Below are 16,098 nucleotides of genomic sequence, written 5' to 3' on the forward strand. Positions count from 1 at the left end.
TTGGGCTCCCATGAAAAAAAGGGTATTATTAAACTTATTTAAGAAGCAGGAGGACCTATCAAGCGCACACAAACCTCTCTGTAATCAGCCAGAGAGCTGAATATAGAAATAAAGGGAGGAATGAATTTGCATTTGGATGTGCCTTGCTAAGGGGCTACTTGGGACCTTCAAGGCACAAAAGAAAGCTTCTGGCTTGTGGTTTGAACCTGTCATTAGGTTTCTAGTTGCAAGCTTGTGCACCTCCTCTCACTCTCTGTTACATTTAAATGGGAAATTGGATTCTTTCATGAGAAGGAAGTTTACATTTTTTTAAAATACCTCCCAGATTGGTGCTGTAAGGAGTGCATGACCTTGGAGAAAATGCATTTTGTGGGTCAGCTTTTCAGCTGCAGGCTACGCCAAGGGATGTATGCCAAAAGCCTGGAGAGCCAGGGCTGCATCCTGGGGTCAGGGGAGGATCCCCTGTTCAGGCTGGCACTTCCCAGAGGAAGGATCTGTGTACCTGCTGGGCTTGGGGTCTCGCTGCGAGCTGTTGTGCAGGAGCTGAGCGTTGTGTCTGCCGTTGCTAGAGCTGTCTCTGCTGAGCAGCCTTCCCATGCACAGCCTCACACACGTGAAGTTAAAAAAAGGGATGACATCAGTACCGCAGTTCTGCGATGAAAGAGTTCCTCGTGGTACTTTTAGAAGTCGTTGAGAAAAAGTTGGATAGAAAAAAAACCTTAAGGCTTGATTTATGTAGACCTCCCAAATCTAACGTTGTGCTCACGGCCTAGAAAGGCTCAGCCCCGTCCTGCCAGGTGGAGGCTGTCTGCAGAGCATTGCCTTACTGGGGAGAGTCCATTCGCAGCCATTTGTCAAGTTGCGCAAAAGCCACGCAGGACACTTGGATGTTATTTGCTGACGTGCTGAAAGATCGGCAGAGCGCGTCTTCCCCACGTGGAGCCATGCCCTGTTGCCATGGAGTGATGGTGGTCAGAAGAAGCAGCTGCCCATGGCTGCAGAAAAGCTTGTGGACGCTGGCATTTTGAAGTATAAAAATGTGTCTTGTTGAGCAATTCAGCCATTTTTCATATCGATCTTGGGTGCGTTGTTTCTCATCAGTCACGTGGCATTAGGGAGGGAGGTGGGCTTAGGGCTGCTCTTGGAACAGGTTTGAAAATTGTGAAGTTTTTCCGGAAGATGGAATGATTGGATGGAGTCCTATTTATAAAAGCCACGGCTGTTTAGAATTACTCCAAGATGATCAGTCAGAATTAAGTCTTTCCTCTTCTTTGTCCAAAGTACACCTCTTTTTTCACTCTGACAGGCTGAGCTCTGCATTTTCACTCTTGTTTTAGCTAAGAATGGAATTGCTCATCGCAGTCCAATGGCATTCAATAGTTTATTTAAACATAAAATGAAAATGAAACTCCTTCACGCTAATATTTGCTTACTAGTTATATTACATTGACTAACTGATGAAACCTGCAGAAGTTGTTCCACTTTCATTCTTTCCTTCAGACAGGTAAAAGTGGAAAATGACTTTTGTTTCTATTCAGTTGTAGAGAGAATTTGGAGGGACCTTCATCCTTAAGCCCCTGAAAAAGCCAAAAAATCAGCAGTTTGGGTTTTACGCATAAACGAACATGCTCTCCTCAAACAGAGAAATTACATTTCAAATCCTGTTGAACACAATTCAGTTCATTTTTAAATACACATTTGTTCAAAGAGGCTTTCTGTGCTCGTTGCAGCTCTAAATCCCCTCTGTCCACATTTCCATTCAATGACAGAGGAGCACACGCCATCGATGCGGGAGAAATTCGTATCGGGAGCTTGGGAAACTGGTGCTTGCCAAGTGCCTCGTGGTTAACACACAATGGATGAAGGCATTGTCAAATTAACAGCAAGGCTTCTACCCGGAGCGGCACTGAAATGAGTAATAGGCACGGGCTGACAAGAGGCAGCTTCTAGATTTGAATCGGTTGAGGAGGCACTGGGGTGGAATTGGGCTGAGATGTGTCAGACACGCTTCACGGTGGCCCCGGGGTGCGTGCTGGTGGAAGTGCTCTTACTGTGATGACAGCCGGGTGCTGGGTGGCAGCCCTCCATAGGCGCCCACTCCTCGCCTCCCAGCCCTCCTGGAGCACGCTGTGACCTCGCTGTGGAAATTCACACTTGGATGTCCATAGGCTTTGTGCCTCCTTCTCCTTACCCTTGCCCATTGTTCAGGATAATTTGCGGGCAGGCGATTAGGCAAGAGCGAATTCCTGGTGATTGAGGCAGGTCGTTTTTCTGTCTCCTACAGGTGACGGACGGGCCGTGCAGCATTGCAGCATTGCAGCTGACGGGAGGAACTTGTCCCGACCTGCTGGGCGGGTGGGGAGAACCTGAGCAGTGCATCCTGCTGCGGGGTTGCATGGCCCTGCTGATACTGGGGCTGCTGCGGATGGTGCTAATTTCTCCTTGCTAATTGCTTGCTTTGGGTTAGCAGCTGGATGAGGGTGTGAAGAATAGGGATCCCTGTGACGACAGGCAGACTGGGAGAGGGTAAAAGTGCCCTGACCTGGAGAAGCCCTTACATGGAGCATGGAGGTGTGGGAGATCGAAGGGGTGACAGCTAGCGAGCGGCAAGTGTCCTGCAGTGCTACCAGGACAGCTGGGCAGGAGGGCAGGAGGCGAGCAGAGGACACTGCAGTTGGGATGCAGTTGTTGATCCGGGCCCAAATAGGGCTGTTGGTATTTAACAAAGGAGCCAAATTCCCTTTTAAGAATCCGGCTGGGATTTGGGTGCAGCGCTTCTCCCACAACCGCGAGGAATACCAAGTATGAGTGGCATTTGTGTCTGGTAAACAGGAGAGAGAAAGGGGCTTCTTTTAGGAGAAATGGCTTCAATTTCTTATTTTCTAGACATTATTTTGTACGCTCAAGAAAAATGCTTTTAATGCTGAACTCTTCCCAGCAAGTCAGAAATCCTGGTAGTTGACCTATTTTGGGCTGGTGCATCCATCTCTGAATGGGCCCCAAGTGGTGATGGTCAGGGGGTCCCAGGTACAACAGAGCAGCAGCAATTCTTAGCTTGTGGATAAAAGGTGTCTTTTCTTTGTATCCCTGTTAGTGTTCTGTGGCCCATTATAGAAATGTACGTTGTTCCTTTGAATGGAGTGAGCAGCAATGACCACTTGGTGGAAAAAAAATCTGTCTGCCTTTTCCAGGGGTAAAATCTCAGCTTCAAGAAGCATTTTTTGTTTAGAGTTGTTCTGTTATCTCTCCTCGTCGTTTAGTTGCCAGTGATACACTGTAGGAGGAGTTATCAATGCTGTGAGGTTTCTGGTTTGGTTTCAGCTTGACTTCAGCAAAACTACACAATAACACTTCAGGTTGTTCAGATCTGAGTGCAGAAAGTACCTGTTCAGCCCAGTTTTTGGTTTGGATCCAGTTCATCTCTGTGATTACAGGTGTTTGTTCTGCCTCACATAACAGCCCCATTCTGCCTGCTCTCCTGCCTCTCCCATCGCAGGAGCTGAGCTTTCTAGAGTCTGTCACTGATTTTGCTGCCCACTCCCTGTGTGACCTTTGAGCAAGTGCCTTTATCTCCCTGCGTCTTGCTTTGTAGTTGGGGAGGTAGGCAGCGCTGGCTCACTTGGGCATATGAGAGTTAATTAATTAACATGCAGACATGAAGCATCTCCAGGAGAAAGGTCACAGAAGTGCAAAGAATAGATTAATTCACTGCTGCCTTTGTAGCTTTCTGCTTTTCCACTCTTCAAAAGGAAACCTGTGAAACTGCTCAGCCCTCGCCGTGATTTAGAGCTGGAACAGGTTGATCTCCTACCGAGGTCTATCTTTAACCAGCCTCGCGCAGCACATACCCAAAAATGTGCCACAGCCAACTGGCGTGATTAATTCCACGCCGCCGTCGGCATCCGCGCTGGTGCAGCATTGGGGCTGGGAGGCCAGCACCCGGCAGGGCAGCGCTGCGCTGAGCTGTGCCCGTGGCCCTCGGGGCTGCCAGAGGCTGGCAGCACGTTGCCAAGTGTGTCATGGGAGCAGAGCACGCTTCGCTGCTCTCTGTGCTGGGCTGTGCTTTGCAGGTGCCTTCCCTCCTGTTTTGTTACTCGGAAGGGGAATTGCTGTATGAGGTGGTAGAGGATCCGGTAAACGGCACGTTTTCATTTCTCTGGTAATTGCTACAGGTAAGGACCTGCGTGACGCCATCAGAGCCTTACTGTGGTATACCTCGGGCTGTGGTTGCAGGCAAAGCTGCTGGAGAGCTCTCACTGCAGGGAAAGGAAATTGCTGCTTCCCATCCACGAAAGCTATACGGCCCATGGACGTGCTTAAGTGTGTTTAAGGTGTTTAATTTTAGGCAGTCAAGTTTGAATGTGCAGGAATTAATGTTTACTTGGCGTGCAGAGGATGAGTCACTTGGAAGCTCACGCCATGCTTTTTTTCCCATTCTAGTAAGGATCCTTCTCACATATCGCATACAATGGCTTTTCAATTAGGGACGAAAATAAGCACCTTGCTCCTCATTAGCCCCTCTGCATTTAGCATTCGAGCTGACTGAGTTCCTGAGTTGCAATTTCAGGCATTCTCTGTCCTGCTGCACCGTTAGCCTTGCAAGGAAACATTGGCCTCCTGCTGCCTATGGAGCCTGTCTGTGCTGGGGGCTCATGCAGGGCAGGTGTGCACAAGGTGGGATGTGCCAGGCAGGGGCAGAGCTGGCTGGAGCTGTGAGCAGGGACGTGTGTGGGGTAATGAGGTGCAATGAGGCCAGATGTGATCCCTGGAACACGTGTCAGCTCTCATCCCAGCTTCCACCTGGGGCAGGTGTGTGCAATCTCCTCCATCTCTTTGGCTTCCCATCTGCCTATCCCTTTTGTTCTCCTCTCTCGTGCCCGCAGCGTTTTGGCTCCCTGTGCCCACTGCTGATCCTGGTTGCTAACAAGCTGCTGGCTTGTCTGAGGCTTCCTGGCACCAAGGCACATCATGGCTGCTGGTTCTCCAGGCTGTACCCAGAGGTGTATGTACATCATTCGCTTGCTATGTCCTGGAGGGCTGTGGTCAGTGTGCCTGTTTCGGTGACTCCGATGCCCCTAGCTGCTGCCGCCACCCTGAGAACCACTCTGTCCCACCTGGCTGCACAGGCAGTGGTGCTGACAGGGTGTCAGCTCCCCACGGGTCCCTTGGTAAGGTGTGTGCCGGATGGGCAGGAGGTGCAGTTTCCTCTGCCTTGTTCTGTATCTTGTTGATGGCTGCATTTTTTTCTCTTATACATTAAAAACCATGAATCACTGGCGCTGAGACGTCTGTCTGAAAGCTGCATCTTGGCATACCTGTGCCAGCTCCTCTCTCCAGAGCTGATTTGCCTGTTGTCTCTGAGCACTGAATTCCTGGTGTCTGAACAGACGAAGCAGGGTTTTAGGGCAGAGCGAGGGAGGGGAAGGTGATTTCTTGCTTGTTAATTTGTTTTTCCCTCTGTGTCCAGGGAGATTTCTTCCTCTGCTTTGTGTAAGCTTGGGCTTGCTTTGCTCCCAGGAGTGTTTTCTCTCCTGTCCTTTCAGCCCTCCAGCAGCAGGACAGCTCAGAGCTCTCCCACCAGGAGGAGCAGACCCCATCCCTTCCCTGCCCCATGTTTTTCTCCCTCCTACACCAACAGCACTGGCGTGAAGAAACCAAATCAGAACATCAGCAATGACTTCTTGCTTGCTGCTGAGAATTACCCAGGAAGACTCTTTAAAGAATAAAACCATTTAACTGCGTTTCAAAGCTTTTTGGTACAGCAGGGAAATCACATTTAGGATTTTTGTAAGAGCTACTTGTTCTTTGAAGAGAAGAAAATGGATGCAGTTGTGTTTGTGGAGTTGTTTTCTAGATACACGCATAAAACACTTTCATTTTCTTGTTCCACTGTGGATATTTACATAATAATGAGACTTTTGTATTTTAGGAATTGTCCCATTTTAACCATCCACATGTCCGTGACTCCTGTTTTCTTGTGATTGCATTCCTGATGGCATAATGCCTTACAGCTACGTGGGAGAAATAAATAGATCACATAAAAGCAAATCTCAGCTTTTCATAGCCTGTGTAACAACAACACGGGAAGGCAGGCAGGCAGACAGGGGAGAATTTCCTGAGCGAAAGTTTTCCGTCAGGTTTCCAAATGTCAGGGAAAATAGCTGTTTGATTTTTGCCCTCCTCCATAACTCGAATGTTACATCTTCCAAACCCCGCTTGACAAGCCGAAGATAAAAGATAGAATATCCCATTTGGCAGCAGAAATGAAATAATTTCGTTCAGGTTTATCTCTCTTTCCTCAGTGATAACTACGCTGTGGCAGCAGCTTTTCTCAGCCCGCTTTCTGTTGTGGTCTCACGGGGCTCTGGCTTCTCAGCTTAACGTGCTTTGTAATTTATGGAGTGAAGTTCAGAAGTTATCTCCTCGGTGCGATGCTGAGGTTGAAAGCATAATTCCTAATGAAGGGAAATTGCAATTTCTTGGGGTCTTGAACTTGACATGGTTGGGCAGAGCTCTTTTTTGATGAGAGAAAATCCTTAAGCAGAGCTGAGGCTGCGGACCCATTGCTCCAGCTTGCCTCACTCCTGCTGCCCTACAGCTGCAAGGTGGCCCATGGGACTGGGATAAGATGCCCAGACTGGAGTACTGATGGTAACCAAATTGCTGCCAACATCAACTAAGGCTGAAGAACATTGCAGTTTTGGGGAGAGGAGAGGAGCAGACCTCAGAGCACACATTCTGCAAAGCAAAACCGTGGTGGAATATGGGACTGGAGTGATATGCATCCCTGAGATCCTAACGACCAACTCACTCATCAGCTGGGCCCTTTGGGGTGAGAGAGAGCCAGGTGAGCCTTGGAATCATAGAACTGTTAAGGTTGAAAAAGATCTCTAAAATTAAGTCCAACTGTTGACCACCACCACCATGCCCACTAACCATGTCCCTGAGGGATGCTGCCAGGGCTGTTCTGTGGCTCTCATTGGGATGCCATCAAAAACTGCTGATGACTTCATCCTGAAAAGGGCTTCCAAGTATGAGACTTGAAATTATTTACTAACTGCCTGTTGCTTCACTTATAGCATTAGCTTGTAAATAGTGCTATGTCCTTTGGGTGGGCTTGTAAAACAGTGATGACTTCCATGCCATGGTTTGCAGGGACCAACTGCACAGTGGCAGGAGAGTGTGAATGGCCTGGCACCACCTGGCCATAAGCAGCAAGGCTCTTTGGGGCCAGTGGTGACAAATATCAGCGTGTTCCAGCAGGGCTGGGGACAGGGGGATGTGGGAATGGGACCTGCACAGCGAGACCCCGTCAGCTGGGAAACAGAATGTGGTGGGAGAGGGCTTGCAGCCATTTCAGAATGCCAGGCATTTCTGTTGGTCTCTTCTGGAGGGGAGATGTCCTCTGAAGAACACAAGGCAGATCTTCACGCTGGCATCTGATTTGTGAGTCTGAAATAGCAATTGCTGTGCGGTTTGCCAGCAGCATAGCAGCAGTGCTGCCAATGTGATCAAAGGGAGAGGGGGAGAGGGACAGATGCTTCACAAGTCACAGTTTCAAGGAAATGCATCTCGGTTAAAGTTTATAAAAACTGATCTTAGCCAGCAGAGCCTTTGGTGTGTCTTTAAATATCGCAGCCTTGAACAGTGGTCTGTACCGTGTCGTGCCTGGGGATTGATTACTGTTATTAGGGGGCATTACGAGGGCGAGGGAAATGTAAAGCAAAATAATGCCACACACCAAAAAAGACCAAATGCTGTTCAGTATCCGCAATCCATCCCTAAAACTGGGTGTTGTTTGCAGAGATGTCTGAGCGCCAGACAGCGGCCTTGCTCTGGCTGCGCTCTGAGCAGTGCTTCCCCGCTGCAGCAATGGTGCTGCAGGCCTCCAATGGAGCACCTTGCCAGCTGCCACCCCAGGCAGAATATCTTCTCTCCTCCACTTGTAGGCTCAGCAACTGGGCAGCAGGTGGTTTTACGTGAGACCTATTGTATACATGGAGTTGTGCAGGAAGGGAATTTTTGCTGAAAGAATGCCTTCTTCCAAATCGATGCAGCCTCCTGCTCACGTTGTCTGCTCCGATACATGAGCACGTACTGCAGATACTGGAGTGATGGCTCCGCTGTCCCTCTGCACCCTGCTTTGTTCCAAAACAACGTGCATGTCTGGACAAAGGATGCAGCTCACCTGCAGGGCTCAGCTGGTGCTATTGTTTGTTTTGCTATTGCATAGTAATTAAGATATTAATTTATTTTAAAAGGTTCCAAGAAATACCTCTGCAACCGCACTGCTTATGCAAAAGAGAAAGAGAAATTCATAATTTATTGAATTTGTGCGTGTTCTGCTGGGATTATTCATTGGAGAAACGTACTGAGTGATTTTTTTGTATCCTAGTAACCAACTGTGGTTGCGTTTCCATGAATAATCTTCATGTTTTAGTTTGACCAGCCAAATCTAGAAAGGGAAACTCAAGCAAATTGAATTTATCAAGGCAACAAGTTACCAAGCACAGGCAGTTTTGTGCAGGTGGGAGAGAACCATGTTTTTCTCCCCCATTTAACAGTAGAACCATCAGATTGACAGATGCTGTCTGGAGGGTTTGATCCCTCAGAGCAGAACTACAATGGAAACTCGGGCAGCTATGAACAGAACTTCATTTGTTTCATCTCCTTAATAATTCATTGGTTAAAGCAGTCCCTTTCCCACTCAGACAAGAGCTGTGCCAGCTTGCACCCCTTCCCACCAGCACTATGGGCTATTTCCTACCCGTGTTATGGGGGTTCCAGGCCTGGGAACCCCCAAGCACTCAGCAATCCCTTCCTCGCTCCATTTCTGCAGTGGGAGCACTGAGCAGTGGCCCCACGAGGACACTGGGAGCACTGGGAAGAGCTTTCTGCCCCCCAGTGCAGGCCCTGCATGGAACAGCTGGGTTGTGTCACTTTGTAGAAGTGCTCGCATTTTTCTCCTCTAAAAGTTATTTTCACTAGAAATTAGCCCCGTTTCAGGATTGACGTTCAGGGTATCACGTTGCTTTTGAAATATCTCTTGCTCCTAGAAATATGAAAAGCGAGCTTTAGAAAAAAAACAAATGAAAATTTGCATCCTAGCTCCCTGGAGACGTTCCCTGCCCTTCCACCTCCTCAAGCCCTCAGCAGACGTCCCAGGGGGCAGAGCTGTGCTCCTTGCAGAGAGGGCAAAGCTGCTTCTTATTTGAAACCATCCCAGCGTTTCCTCCTTTCAGGTGAACTCGAGTGCCTTTGGGGTGGATGGGTGCAGCGCGCCGGAGCTTTTCCTGATGGGGAACGTCTTGCTGGAGTGACAAGAGGGAGAAACACCCTGTCCTGCTGTCGCGGGAGGGCTGCTGAGGGAATGCATTCAGCACTGTGTGCTGTGGGGCATGAGGTGTCACCACGAGGCAGTTGGCTCTTGGGATGAAAGTGGCAATGCCTCGCTGCAGGTGCCAGGGGGAAGCACAGCCAGGTACTGAGCTGTGTGCTCACCACGCTGTGACAGCACCGTGCTGGACGTCCCATGTGGACCCGTGCCACCACTGTCACCTCCAGACTGTGCTGCTCCTGATGAGGCTGTGCCATGGCATTGCCATTGGGATGGTTTCAGGGCATTGTGAGCGATGGCACTGGACCTGCAGGTCTGGGTCTGGGGGACAGCCCTCGTTTGGGCCTGCTTTGGTGGATTCAGGCTTTCCATGCATTTGGCATCCTTTTTTCTGTATGTTTCCATATCAGAAACCCCTGAGAGAGTCATGTGCAGTTTCGGGGATATTTGGTGCCATGAGGGTTGAAGTAGTGGAGGCACGGCATGTGTCGGTGCCACAGCTCGTACTGCAGACCAGCAGAGGCACCCAGCTGTCAGCACAGCAGTGTGCAGTCTTTGTCTGATGGCAGTGCTGTGCTCTACCAAAAAACAACACCCAGAGAGAAACCAATTTTTTCCCTCCACAGTTTTTCTCTGGTGATTTATAGCAGTGTTTTTCCAAGTAAACCCAAACAGGGCCAGTGACAGACTCTGAATTGAAGTTTGATTCTGTTAATTGAAACAAGAGCCATCTGGGTGGAAACTGGAGGTTTCGGATAGATGTTTATATTGTTTCATTTGTGATTTCTAGAATTCCCAGTCCCACAGTTAGCAAGGAGGGTGCTGGTTGACCATACAGTGGGATTTTATTGGCGTAAGTGATCTATGACGAACACAAAGAAATGTGAACCAGCTGTAAGAAAGCAGCAGCTTGCACCTCCAGCAAACTGTTTCGAAGTCACTGAGTGTGTTCTGCTGAGCCAGTGGTCTGAGCTCTGCTCCTAAAGTGTGTGTAATTCACACATTAGCTCCCATCTCTCGGGAGCAATTCCTCCCTTGGAAGGAGGGAATGACAAAGTGCCTCTCCTTTTTTTTTGGCCAAAGTTTTATCTTCAGGGGAGGAAATGTCTCACAGCACCAGGGTTCTGTCTTGTCATCTTCTGGACGTGGTGCCACAAAGGGAGAGAAAAGGGGGAAAGACATCTTTTGAGGTGTGCTGGGATCCAATCCTGCTGGCATTTGACATGGAGGCTTAAAAATTAACCTCTTTCTCAAATCCTTCTTGTGTTGAAATAATTGAAGGCGTTTGAGCTGAAGAAAGGGGCTGAGGTCACTGTGTGTCCAGTACTGGCATGACTGTATTTTCTTTTGTTTGGACAGTTTAATGTCTTGAAGTGGCTCTTGTTTCCTCTGATTAATTCCTGTAAATATCATGGAAAGGGATCTCAGCCACACAGCAGCCAAGCGTTGCACAACCTTCCATCTCACACTGCTTTGCAGCACAGAGCTACACAACTCACAGAGCTTCAGCCGAGGAAAATGGGATTGGTCTTTTCCTCCTTCTATCTTTTCCACCAGCAAGGAATGCTCTATTGTTTATTTTTCTTCTCTCTTTTATTTCTGTTTGCTTGCTTGTTTTAAAGACTTCTGGCTTTATTTCTGAAGGTGTGTATTTAGAAAAATCTGTAGCTTCAGCTGAACGTGAACTGAAGCAGCCAGCCAGTAAAAGGTGTACTGTAGTTGCATGTGAGTTAGGTGAAATCCCATCTGCACATTTGTGATGAGGAGGTCAGACATTCAGAAGAGCTGTCTGATTAAATGAAACACTGTAGAATCATGGCATAGCGTGCAAAGGCAGATGCTCCTTTTATTCTGCATTACATTGCTTGAGATATCTGAAAGGATCTCCAGCAGTAAGTCTCCTTATCCCTGACAAGATGTCCATCTGCAGTTGCATAGCTGGAGCTTTTTGTGCTGAGCAGTTTCAGTTGCTTGGCCTGAGAGCCCCTCTCTGGGTTATGGTTAAACCCAATCTGTCTTTAGGATTTAAGCAGTTGGGAATGCTGCCACAAAAAGAGCTATTTCAAAAAGAGGCAGGGAAAAGACTCGTTATAAAAAATAAATAAAAGAATCCCCTAGTTGAATGGTAAAGAAAACAATTAACAAATTATCCTGCTTTCCATCTGTGATGAGATCATAAAAAACAAGGAGAACTGCAGTGGCATCAAAGGGCTTGAGAATAAAGGCGGTGAAAGAAGGAGAACCAGGAACAGTAGGGACAAGTGGGGCCCTCCCATATTCATTTCCATGCTGCAGAATTAAATTTATTTAGAGCAGCTACTAAAACATCCAGCAAGTGATGGGACAGGGAGGGAGGAGAAACAATAAAGAAAGGAAGAAAAGTTGGATTTTAGGAGAAATTTCTTCTCAGAAAGTGGTGATGCGTTGACACAGCTGCCCAGGGAGGTGGTGCAGTCACCATCCCTGCAGGTATCCAAGAACTGTGAAGATGTGGCACTGAGGGATGTGGTCAGTGGGCATGGTGGGGTGGGTCGGTGGTTGGGCCTGATGATCTTTGAGGTCTTTCCAACCTTGTGATTCTATGAAGATAACATTCTGAGATCCACCCCGGAAAAATCTGCTTGTCTGACATAGCTGGAAGCACAGAATGTACATTTGTTGGTAAGAAACTCCCAAATCAGGAGAAACACTGGGGCAGGAGAGACTGTGTGAGCTGTGAGCACTAGGAAAGCTGCTGCACACGGGCTGGGCGTGCTTGGCTATGGCCAGTGTCAGGGTTCAGCCAATACCAGTTGATGTACAGTCAACTGTACAATCCCTGGAGGGATGTGGTGGCCTCGGACACCAACCACAAGGACCCATTCCCAACACATTCCCCCTTTGCATTGTGGATCCTGCAGGAGACTCTCCTGGCCCAGTGGAAGAGCGGTGCTTTGCCCCCTGGATTTAATTGTAACCAGTTATTCCCATCTCTTTGCCCTGTTTTGGATTCTTTACATATTGTTTCTGAAAAGCTTAGTGAAATCACAGCCTTTGTATATATAAAATATAGGATGATTGAAGACCTGGCCACTTCTTTATTTAGCTTCCTCAGCCATGCGTTCCTCCCAAAGCATTTTCCCCTCTCTCTGCCAGATCACTGTTTAAACTGTGTGTAAATATAAAGAGAGCTATGGACAGTTTAAAAACGCTGCACCATGTTGGGTGCAGGGCTGCTGGGAGCACAGCTTCCTAGAGGCCTTTTTTCCCCTTTGCCTGTGGTTTTGTGGCTTCCTTAGGACAGATGAAAGCCCCGTATGGGTGCCACTGTGATGTCTGATGGTTATCCATTATCCATCCCTGTTTGGACTGAAATTGCTCCGTCGTTTTTAACTGAATTCTCTTCTGTCCTCCGTCTCGAAAAGTTGTAATTAGGGAAGGAAAAAACTCCTAGAATCACTGCGTACAGAGGAGATAAAGGTGCCAGTGGCTTCGATAACAAATCTGAGGCAAAGAAAAATAGCAGGTTTTTTATCGTGGGGCTTTCTTGGAAAAAAAATGGAAAGCTGAAATGAGTGGCCTGGCTCTCTTTTCTGCTCCCGTAACATCACTTAAGTGCTGCTCTCACTCTTCACCTGTGCTTTTCTTCCTTTGTGCAGCCCTGTCTCTGAACAATCTCAGTGCTTACAGGGAAGTTTTCGTGTGTTTTTGTCAGAGTCTGGGAGTCTGGCTGGGCTCACAGCACTGCTGCAGCATTGCTCCGTGTAGCCGGGATCCAGCAGCAGGTTGGGTGCTGGCTGGCCTCCAACCGGGCTGTTTTGGGGTAGGAAGGGGATAAGTGTGCATTGTGCACAGCCCAAATTTGGTGCTGAAAGCAATATAAACACCGACATTGTGGGTGTTTGTAGGGAACAATGGAATCAAAGCTAGGCTAAGGCACCTCCGCAGCTTTTCACGTGTTGTTTGCTTCCTGTTGCACAAGCTGCCCTCCTGGTGTGTCTGTAGGGGATGGGTGGGTTTCCTGCGTCCAAGACAATAAAATTCTTTCCCTCTATTTGTTCCTGCCTGTGCTGGATGGGCCGATGGGAAGGATGTGCTGGGCTGCAGCGCTCTTTCCATGAGCCCCGTATTGCAGCTCTGAGATGGAATAAAACTGCTGCTCTGAGAGTATTAGAAGGGAATGCATTTCATTCTCCGATTTCATTAAAAGCCATTAGCATTGGAATGGCATGACCACTATTTATAAACCCCCAGTGCAGATGACTTGGTGCAGCTGGTCAGAAGAAAGGAGGTTTGATGGAAAGAGGGAGGCTGTTCACATTAATGGTCATTATGTGCTCTGCCGGCGGCGAGGGGACGTGGAGCTTTTCAGTGTCGGCGATTCCGCCAGTCGCGTGTGCCCGTAACTCTTCAACAAATCACTGTCATGTTTGGGGAAACAAAACACGACTTCAAAGCAATGGGTTTCAAACATGAAGCATGGCTCTGAGAAAGAATTCTGAGCAGTTTGTGCCGGAGGGAGGAGAAAAAAGTTGGCTTGGAAATTGGGAATTAATGAGTGGAGAGAAACCAGGGGCAAGGAGACAAAACCAGGTTTGTGTTCCAGTCTGTAAGAAATATCATAGTAGGATCCCATGCAGGATGATGAAGCAGTGACACAATGTCCTCTCCTCTCGTCTGAGGACATGGCCGGCATTGGGAGTCCTTGGGTTGGGAGTCCTTGGATTTGAGGTCGTTGGGCTGTATTTAGGCTGTGCTTATGGTCTGTACGTGTGAGACAGACCCCAGTAGCACAGTGTGCCATGAAAATTACGAATGTGTCTCTGAAAATCCATACTTGAGCTGTGCTGCACAGTCAAGACAATGTCTAATGACTGTAGGAGTAATTGGGAGAAAAGAGCACGGTGGGACTGTGCTGGAGTCAGACTGTGGAGAAGGGCAACGCACAAGGAGAACAGTGTGTGATGTAACAGCAGAACTGCTACTGAAAGTGAGATCCTTGGGCATTGACCTAAACTGGGTCTAACTGGCAGTGAGCACAGTGCACTTGATTTAACAAAACATCTTTCCTGGAAAGATGGGAGTGGAATCCAGCCTTGCCCAAAGCAATAACCATTGGGAACGAAAATAGGTTAGTGTTGCAGACCTATGGAGTTTAGATGTTAATACCCCATTTCTGTATGCATTCAGTAAAACCAAGCAGAATAAGAGGGTTTCCCAGCCCTCTGCTATCCCTCGTCCCCAGCAGAGCTCACTGCTGCCCAGCCCCAAGTGCTGGGTCTTCCATTGCTCCGGCCTCACGGCGCACTTCATTGTGTTCTTGTGGGAAGCAGTGGCAATAAGAAGTCATAGTGATCCATACTTGAATTGCTAACGTTGCTGCTTTCAGCGTGTGCACCAAAGTGCTTAAGCAGGGATTATGGCACGAACTCTGCCTTTTCTCCAGCTCTGTCCCGCTCGCTCTTGCTTTGTCTCTCCTTAACTGAGGCAAAGAATTTGTTACTAGAGTTGCAGACTCATTGACCCAGATTCGCTAATAATACGGGGGAGAGGAATTTTTTTCTCTGCTTAATCGTTGTCTTCTGTATATTCTTAGTGCTATTTATATGCAGGAGGACTAAAAACCTGTAATAAAGATGGTGCCAACTTTGCAGCAGAACTCATGCATGTGTGCAGCGAGAGTGAGAGGCACAGCTGGAGAGAATGCAGTGGGTGCAGGGGGACTTGCTGATATCCACAGACACCTTAGGAGATTTTGGGGCAGCAGACACTGTTCTGAAAATGCCACACATCAAAGTCACACCTACACTGTATTTAGTGATGAGAGTCATAGAATCACAATGTTGTTGGGTTGGAAGAGACCTTAGAGGTCACCCAGTTCCACCCCCCTGGGCTGGCTGCCCCCCACCAGATCAGGTTGCCCAGGGTCCCATCCAGCCTGGCCTTGGGCACCTCCAGAGATGGGGAACCCACAGCTCTGGGCAGCAGCACCAGGGCCTCGCCGCCTTAGAAATAACTTTGAAGTACACGCTGGTGGCTCTGCAGGGCTCTGGCACATTCCCTGCCCGTGTTTGCTGCCTGTAGAAAAGGATCAGAGTAACTGGTGGGAGGCTGAGACCTCTGTCAGCACAGGGCTTTGAGCTGTTCATGCAAACCACAGGAATTCCAGTGGGGATATTTATTAATTGTATGGTTGCATTTTCCAATTGGTGCACGCTGGAATCAGTCAGGGTTTTGGAAGCCGGGCTGGTTTTGTGCAGCAGCCGTACAGTGCCTTTGGGAGCCCAGCTACACGTGCACATGGCTGAGTGTGGAACATGGGAAACCCAGCACTTCCCAGAGAGCTTTGACACGTTTTCTGTATTCAAAAAAGAAAAAAAAAAAGAAAAAAGTCCATGCACTACATTTTTAGGTGACCAGATTTTATCTCTTGTACTGAGCAGATAAGATCCTGCCATGGCAGCGTGCTGCTGGGGCTCTGCAGCAGCATGCAGCAGGACCAGGGTTGTGCATGGATGCTGTTAGGTCCACGAGAGTGGCTCTATAGGTGTGCAGTAGGGGCATTAAGCTTGCCTGCCTTTTCCCCACCTGTTAGCATTATTCCTGTTTCAAAGAAAAAGCCACCTGCCCTGCTCTCCAGAAGCCTTGTTTAATGTTCAACAGGGTTGTTGTAGCAGCGACCTATCTACTGTAGTAGGAAAAAGTCTTGATGTTACTGATAAAGCAGCGACCATAAAGATAAGGCACGGTGCACTGGCTGCTTTCCCTTTTGCTTGTGCGGT

General features: G+C 48.4%; 2 protein-coding genes across 6 annotated transcripts in view; one reads left to right on the forward strand and one right to left on the reverse strand.

Annotated features, from left to right (window-relative positions):
* SH3PXD2B (SH3 and PX domains 2B) overlaps positions 1-16,098 on the reverse strand; it is a 516,634-nt gene that overhangs the window by 422,087 nt on the left and 78,449 nt on the right. The window lies entirely within an intron of this gene.
* Positions 1-16,098, forward strand: part of NEURL1B (neuralized E3 ubiquitin protein ligase 1B) — a 112,508-nt gene that overhangs the window by 85,219 nt on the left and 11,191 nt on the right. The window lies entirely within an intron of this gene.

The sequence above is a fragment of the Tympanuchus pallidicinctus genome, unplaced genomic scaffold (assembly GCF_026119805.1).
Source record: "Tympanuchus pallidicinctus isolate F22 unplaced genomic scaffold, pur_lepc_1.0 scaffold21, whole genome shotgun sequence".
Lineage (NCBI taxonomy): Eukaryota > Metazoa > Chordata > Aves > Galliformes > Phasianidae > Tympanuchus > Tympanuchus pallidicinctus.